Raw genomic sequence first — 7500 nt, 5'->3', positions numbered from 1 at the left:
TCCTGTCCTCCTCTCCTCCCCTGTCCTCCTCCTCTCCTCTCCTCCCCTGTCCTGTCCTCCTCCTCTCCTCCCCTGTCCTGTCCTCCTCCTCTCCTCCCCTGTCCTGTCCTCCTCTCCTCCCCTGTCCTCCTCCTCTCCTCTCCTCCCCTGTCCTGTCCTCCTCTCCTCCCCTGTCCTCCTCCTCCTCTCCTCCCCTGTCCTCCTCCTCTCCTCCCCTGTCCTCCTCCTCTCCTCCCCTTTCCTCCTCCTCCTCTCCTCCCCTGTCCTCCTCCTCTCCTCCCCTTTCCTCCTCCTCCTCCTCTCCTCCCCTTTCCTCCTCCTCCTCTCCTCCCCTGTCCTGTCTTCTCCTCTCTCCCTCCTTTTCTCCACATTGCCATTCCTCATCTTCCTCTGCTCTCTCTTTCCCTCTCTAACCCTCCCTCTCCCTCCCTCCCTCCCTCCCTCTCTCACTCTCCCCCCCCCCCCTCTCCCTCCCTCCCTCCCTCCCCCTCTCACTCTCCCTCCCTCTCTCCCATCCTACCTCTCTCTCTCTCCCTCCCTCCCTCCCTCCCCCTCTCTCTACCTCCCTCCCCCTCTCTCTCTCCCTCCCTACCTCCCTCTCTCTCTCTCTCTCTCTCTCTCTCCCCTCTATCTCTAAACAGAGGACAGCAGGTCAAGGAGACAGTGATGAGGTATATATCACTGTGAAACAGAATGGAGATTGGTACCTTTTCCAACACACACACACACACACACACACACACACGCACACACGCATACAAAACACACGCGTACACACACACACACACACAGAAAAGCACAAGGACCCCCCCTGCCCCCCCCCTTGTGTTTACGCAGTCGTCTTTCTCTCAGTGAAGCTCTAGCCAGGCAGGGGTCAATAATGTGTTGAGCACTATTGATCAGTCGTGTGTGTGTACGTGTGTGTGTGTGTGTGTGAGAGGGGGGGAGAGAGGGGGGAAGAGAGTCCAGATATCTTACATCATCCCTGTTCCTACCTCCCAACCAATTAGAATGCACCACCATGAATAATTAAACAGAAAAACAAATGGATAACGATTTGATTGGCAGGTGTGGTATGATGGTGTATCCTGAATGGTATCGATTGTCTGCTCCCTCTGGTCCACACATGCACACACACACACACACACACACACACACACACAAGCGCACACACACACGTGCATACACATACACACATGAGCACGCACATTTACTCACACACACACACCCGTGCGCGCGCGCACACACACACACACACACGCAAACAAACACACACATGCACACGCACATGCACATACAGTACACACACACATGCACAGACACACACATACACACACATACACACACACACAGTCACACATGCGCACACACACTACTGTATAGAATTGAGAAGGTCAATCTGTATAAAAGCTGCTGCAGTCATATTGGCGCCCAGTGTGGTGGATCATGTGACAACTTTAAAGTCATGTGTCGTCTTGCTGGCTTGTCTCAGGTCAAACACCAACACCCTTTAACCCCTGACCTCGCTCCTCACCGGAGCAGTGGTCCAGCTGCGTGGTCGAATCACATGACGGCTTTATAATCAGCTGGAGAGACCATACATGACCCGACCGGTCTCTCTCCAGTCTCGCTCCGCACGCTTGGTAACGGAGGCGGTGCCACCTTGGTAACGGAGGCGGAGCCACCTTGGTAACGGAGGCGGAGCCACCTTGGTAACGGAGGCGGTGCCACCTTGGTAACGGAGGCGGTGCCACCTTGGTAACGGAGGCGGTGCCACCTTGGTAACGGAGGCTGAGCCACCTTGGTAACGGAGGCGGTGCCACCTTGGTAACGGAGGCGGTGCCACCTTGGTACCGGAGGCTGAGCCACCTTGGTACCGGAGGCTGAGCCACCTTGGTAACGGAGGCTGGGCCACCTTGGTAACGGAGGCGGTGCCACCTTGGTAACGGAGGCTGAGCCTCCTTGGTAACGGAGGCTGAGCCACCTTGGTAACGGAGGCTGAGCCACCTTGGTAACGGAGGCTGAGCCACCTTGGTAACGGAGGCTGAGCCACCTTGGTAACGGAGGCTGAGCCACCTTGGTAACGGAGGCGGTGCCACCTTGGTAACGGAGCGGTGCCACCTTGGTAACGGAGGCGGTGCCACCTTGGTAACGGAGGCTGAGCCACCTTGGTAACGGAGGCTGAGCCACCTTGGTAACGGAGGCGGTGCCACCTCGCCGCCCAGCTGGTTTCTGAGGGGCGTCTAGGCGTGTGAAAGAGTGACAGGTTGGAGCAGCAACACCAGCTCAGTGGCTCAGTGGTTACAGAGTCCGGCCTGAGATTGGGAGGGTTGGGGGTTTGATCCCCGGCTGAGTCATAGCAAAGACTATAAAAAATGGTCTCTCTGTGGTCTCTATGCGGTCTCTCTGCGGTCTCTCCGCGGTCTCTATGCGGTCTCTCTATGGTCTCTCTATGGTCTCTCTATGGTCTCTCCGCAGACTCTCCACGGTCTCTCTGTGGCCTCTCTATGGTCTCTACGGTCTCTCCGTGGTCTCTATGCGGTCTCTCTCTGGTCTCTCTACGGTCTCTCTGGTCTCTCTATGGTCTCTCTATGGTCTCTTTATGATCTCTCCGCGGTCTCTCTACGGTCTCTCTGTGGCCTCTCTACGGTCTCTCTGTGGTCTTTCTACGGTCTCTCTCCTGCCTGTGCAGCGCTTGGTGAAGACGAGAGGCCAAATGTCCCAATCAGTGAGCGGCCGATCAGACGGCGGTTAGAACCACTCCGGCACAATATTATGACAATATGTGATTTATTGTACGGAACACCTCTGTGCTTCTCTCTCTCTCTGCTGTCGCTCCACCCCTTCCTCCCCCCCCCCCCACACACACTCTCTCTCTGTCTCCCTCTCTCTCCCCCCCTCTCTCTGTCTCCCTCTCCCTCTCTGTCTCCCTCTCTCTCTCTCTCCCCCCCTCTCTCTCTGTCTCTCCCTCCCTCTCCCGCTCTCTCTCTCCCCCCTCTCTCTCTTTTCTCGCTCCCTCTCTCTCCCTCCTTCTCTCTCTCCCCTCTCTCTCTCTCTCTCCCTCTCTCTCTTGTTTTATCTCTCTTTCTCTCCCTCTCTCTGTGTCTCTCCCTCTCTCTCTCTCTCTCCTCCCCTCTCTCTCTGTCTCTCCCTCCCTCTCCCCCCCTCTCTCTCTCCAGCTCTCTCTCCCCCCCTCTCTCTGTCTCTCCCTCCCTCCCCCCCCTCTCTCTCTCCCCCCCTCTCTCTCTGTCTCTCCCTCCCTCCCCCCCGTCTCTCTCCCGCTCTCTCTCTCCCCCCCTCTCTCTCTTTCTCTCGCTCGCTCTCTCTCCCTCCTTCTCTCTCTCCCCTCTCTCTCTCTCTCTCTCTCTCTCTCTTGCTTTATCTCTCTTTCTCTCCCTCTCCCTCTCTCTCTCTCTCTTTCTCTCCTGGAGCGAGGGATGCCAGGGGGACAGAGTGCAGATAGGACCTGTCTCCATAGCAACAGCTTCTGCAAGCTGCTGACACCCTACCGGAGGGAAGGGGGGGGCGGGGGGGGGGGGGAGCAGAGAGTCGGTGTGTGTATGTGGGGGGGGCAGAGTAGTCGAGAGAAGAGAGCAAAAACTGAAAGAATAAAATTACATTCAGGGTGCAATTTGTGAAAAAAAAAAAAACAGAGGGAGGGACATTTGAAAATATATTTAGGACATAAAACTAACTCACATTTAATAAAATGATGTGCTGGCTGTGCGCATACACTTTGAAGTGGCTTTTATTGATATTATTGTTATTTTTATTATTATAATTATTATTCGTTACTCTGCCTCCTGAGTGCACCATATGGCCTTTACCATAGACCTTTCCAACCTGTCAATCACGCAGAGATTAATAACCAATAAGGTTCTGTTGTCCCACAAATAAAGCTTGTCCCGCGTTGTGTTCATAGATCAGACCTTAGTTTGAAGAAAAAGGTTCTTAAAACACACAGGAAACCGTCCTGCAGGCTGCTGTATCGTAATGTTATTAGAAAACAAGCTGCACGATACTCCACACCTCCCTCCACACATCAGTTTACAGCAGCGCCGACTATAAATGCTATGAAGCTAGTAACGCTAGGGGCTTGATGTACAGTAGCCCGTAGCTAGTAGTTAAAGGGGCACTTCACCGATTAGCTTCACCAAAGCTATTTGAGGATCAAGATAGTGAACTGGAAAAGCCAAGCCACCTGGGAGAAACGGACGGCTAAGCATGAAGTAAGCGTTTTATTACTAACACGGCAATTTAGAAGTAATTTTATATAATAGGCCTGCTGGGCTCGGTTTGAATTCAGTGAACAGAGGTGAACGTTCATGGCTAACATGTCGTCTATGACCGGAGATCCCTTCTGTGATCAATGATGATCTTCTGGATAATATATTCTGGATCTAGTCCCGCTAGAAGCCTACAAGAGTATACAGTTACAAGTGAAAGGGCCTCCGGTAGCCTGTTCAAGTCATTCATTCAAGACTTCTCAGACTGTTCACTTATGTTTGCAAACATCTGCGGCGGTAACTGAAAAAAAGTGTAAAATAGTTAGCAAATGTTTGCGATCGTTTGCTATGTTCGCAATTTGAACGCAATCAGTTGAGTCCCATCCTAAACTGTCTTATTAGTACATTTTCGTCAGTCTAGTGTGTACATTGTTGTTCACTGCAAACTAACTAACTACTAAAAGTAGTTTGTAAATGTTCGCTATGTTTGCTGAATTTGAATGCACCTGGGCCTTGCAGGGCGAGAGTTTCCATCACCTGACGGAATGTTCCGTGGATTCCAAGAGACGAGACAAAGATACCTGTGACCAGTTTGTCCTGAGACAAAACATAAAAAAAAAAAAAAAATTGTAATTCACATTTTCTCTGATTAAAACGTCTTAAAGGACATGGCCAAGATTTTGGGAAATGCGCTTTTTTTCCATCTTCCCTGGGGTTAGACGAGCAATATGAAGCATGGACCGATTAGCCTAGCTTAGCGGAATTCACTGGTACCAGGTTAGGCCGATTAGCCTACTTTCCAAATGTCACAAAATAACCTCCCAATACAACTCCAAAACTATTCTGTTTAGAGTGTTTAATGTGTGTATTTACCACGTTGAGTGATCACAATCCACTTCGCTCGTTGGATCGCATGTTTGTTTACCTCGAGTCCTAGCTAGTCACAATGCTACGCGTTTGGAGTGATGCGTGTAATCCCTACGCCTGGTTCTAAAAAAATAGTTCCGAGTATTTCTGCTTAGAAAACGAAAATGTTTAATAAAATTTTTTTATCACTCAACGTGGTATATACACACATTAACAACTCTAAACAGAATAATGAGATGCTGAACTACTGTCACAAAATAGCAAATATGTTTTATGCCCGTATACTACCAATATATAAATGAAACCTAAAGTAGTTTACTTCAGGAGAGATTCTAGAGAGATTCTAGAGAGTGCAGAGAGAGATTCTAGAGAGATTCTAGAGAGTGCAGAGAGAGATTCTAGAGAGATTCCCAAGAGATTTTAGAGAGATATTCTAGAGAGATTCTAAACCCTGTTTAGACTTGGTTTTAAAATGCGTTTTGAACGATCAGATTCAAAGTGGACAGCGCTAAATACAAGTGTAAACGGCCACCACAGTGCATTGTGAAACGTTTCCTCAAACCACTAGCCAAGGTGGTCTGGGACGCATTTGTCCAAAAAGTTGGAATAGTCCTATTATGTTCATTAGTTCTTGAAACATCTTCGGTTGCTTTCATGCACACTTTTTTGTTCCATCAGCTCGAAGTCAAACCGACTGATTATTGATTTCTTTACATGGAACAGCTGTTTGACACACACAGGCAGGAGTGAGTGTGTTACTATGGCTACTTATGTGAACACAAGTGGTCAGCTGGACACATTTGCAGACGCATGATAGACACAGGCAGGGCTGAACATGAACACCTGCCACCGGCCAAATGCAGGTCAAATTTCCAATTGGCGACTAGATTTCGGAAGGCTATCTGAAAAAAAGATATACTTGGCTGGTAGATTTTTTCATCTACAGTCCCCTTGGCAGGTGACTCACCGTGAGCCAAAACGTTAATTTTCACCCCTGGACACAGGTGTAAACGCGATATGTCTCGCAGGATAGACATAAACGATGATATGTCTCGCTGTCCACTTGTGATCTGATTGAACACATTTTAAAACCAAGTCTAAACAGCGTCCTAGAGAGAGATTCTAGGGAGAGATTCTAGGGAGAGATTCTAGAGATATTCTAGGTTGAGATTCTAGAGAGATTGTAGGGAGAAATTCTAGAGAGAGATTCTAGAGAGATTGTAGGGAGAGATTCTAGAGAGATTCTAGATAGATAGTCTAGAGAGATTATAGAGAGAGATTCTAGAGAGATTGTAGGGAGAGATTCTAGAGAGATTCTATGGAGATTCTATGGAGATTGTAGGGAGATTCTAGAGAGATTGTAGGGAGAGATTCTAGGGAGATTCTAGAGAGATTGTAGAGAGAGATTGTAGGGAGATTGTAGGGAGAGATTCTAGAGAGATTCTAGAGAGATTGTAGGGAGAGATTCTAGAGATTCTAGAGAGATTCTAGAGAGAGATTCTAGAGAGATTCTAGGGAGAGATTCTAGAGAGATTGTAGGGAGAGATTCTAGAGAGATTGTAGGGAGAGATTCTAGAGAGATTGTAGGGAGAGATTCTAGGGAGATTGTAGGGAGAGATTCTAGGAGATTCTAGAGAGATTGTAGAGAGAGATTGTAGGGAGAGATTCTAGAGAGATTGTAGGGAGAGATTGTAGGGAGAGATTCTAGAGAGATTGTAGGGAGAGATTCTAGAGAGATTGTAGGGAGAGATTCCAGGGAGATTGTAGGGAGAGATTGTAGGGAGAGATTCTAGAGAGATTGTAGGGAGAGATTCTAGGGAGAGATTCTAGAGAGAGATTGTAGAGATATTGTAGGGAGAGATTCTAGGGAGATTGTAGGGAGAGATTCTAGGGAGATTCTAGAGAGATTGTAGAGAGAGATTGTAGGGAGAGATTCTAGAGAGATTGTAGGGAGAGATTGTAGGGAGAGATTCTAGAGAGATTGTAGGGAGAGATTCTAGAGAGATTGTAGGGAGAGATTCCAGGGAGATTGTAGGGAGAGATTGTAGGGAGAGATTCTAGAGAGATTGTAGGGAGAGATTGTAGGAGAGATTCTAGGGAGAGATTCTAGAGAGAGATTGTAGAGATATTGTAGGGAGAGATTCTAGGGAGAGATTCTAGAGAGAGATTGTAGAGATATTGTAGGGAGAGATTGTAGGGAGAGATTCTAGGGAGAGATTGTAGAGAGAGATTCTAGAGAGATTGTAGGGAGAGATTCTAGAGAGATTGTAGGGAGATTCTAGAGAGATTGTAGGGAGAGATTGTAGGGAGAGATTGTAGAGAGATTGTAGGGAGAGATTGTAGGGAGAGGCAGCCGACCCTGCTCTGCTCTTCTCTAGGGACTCGGTGGCCTGCTCATGTTCACTAG

The sequence above is a fragment of the Borostomias antarcticus genome, assembly GCF_949987555.1.
Source record: "Borostomias antarcticus genome assembly, contig: scaffold_379, whole genome shotgun sequence".
Taxonomy (NCBI): domain Eukaryota; kingdom Metazoa; phylum Chordata; class Actinopteri; order Stomiiformes; family Stomiidae; genus Borostomias; species Borostomias antarcticus.
This window is presented reverse-complemented; position numbering follows the sequence as displayed.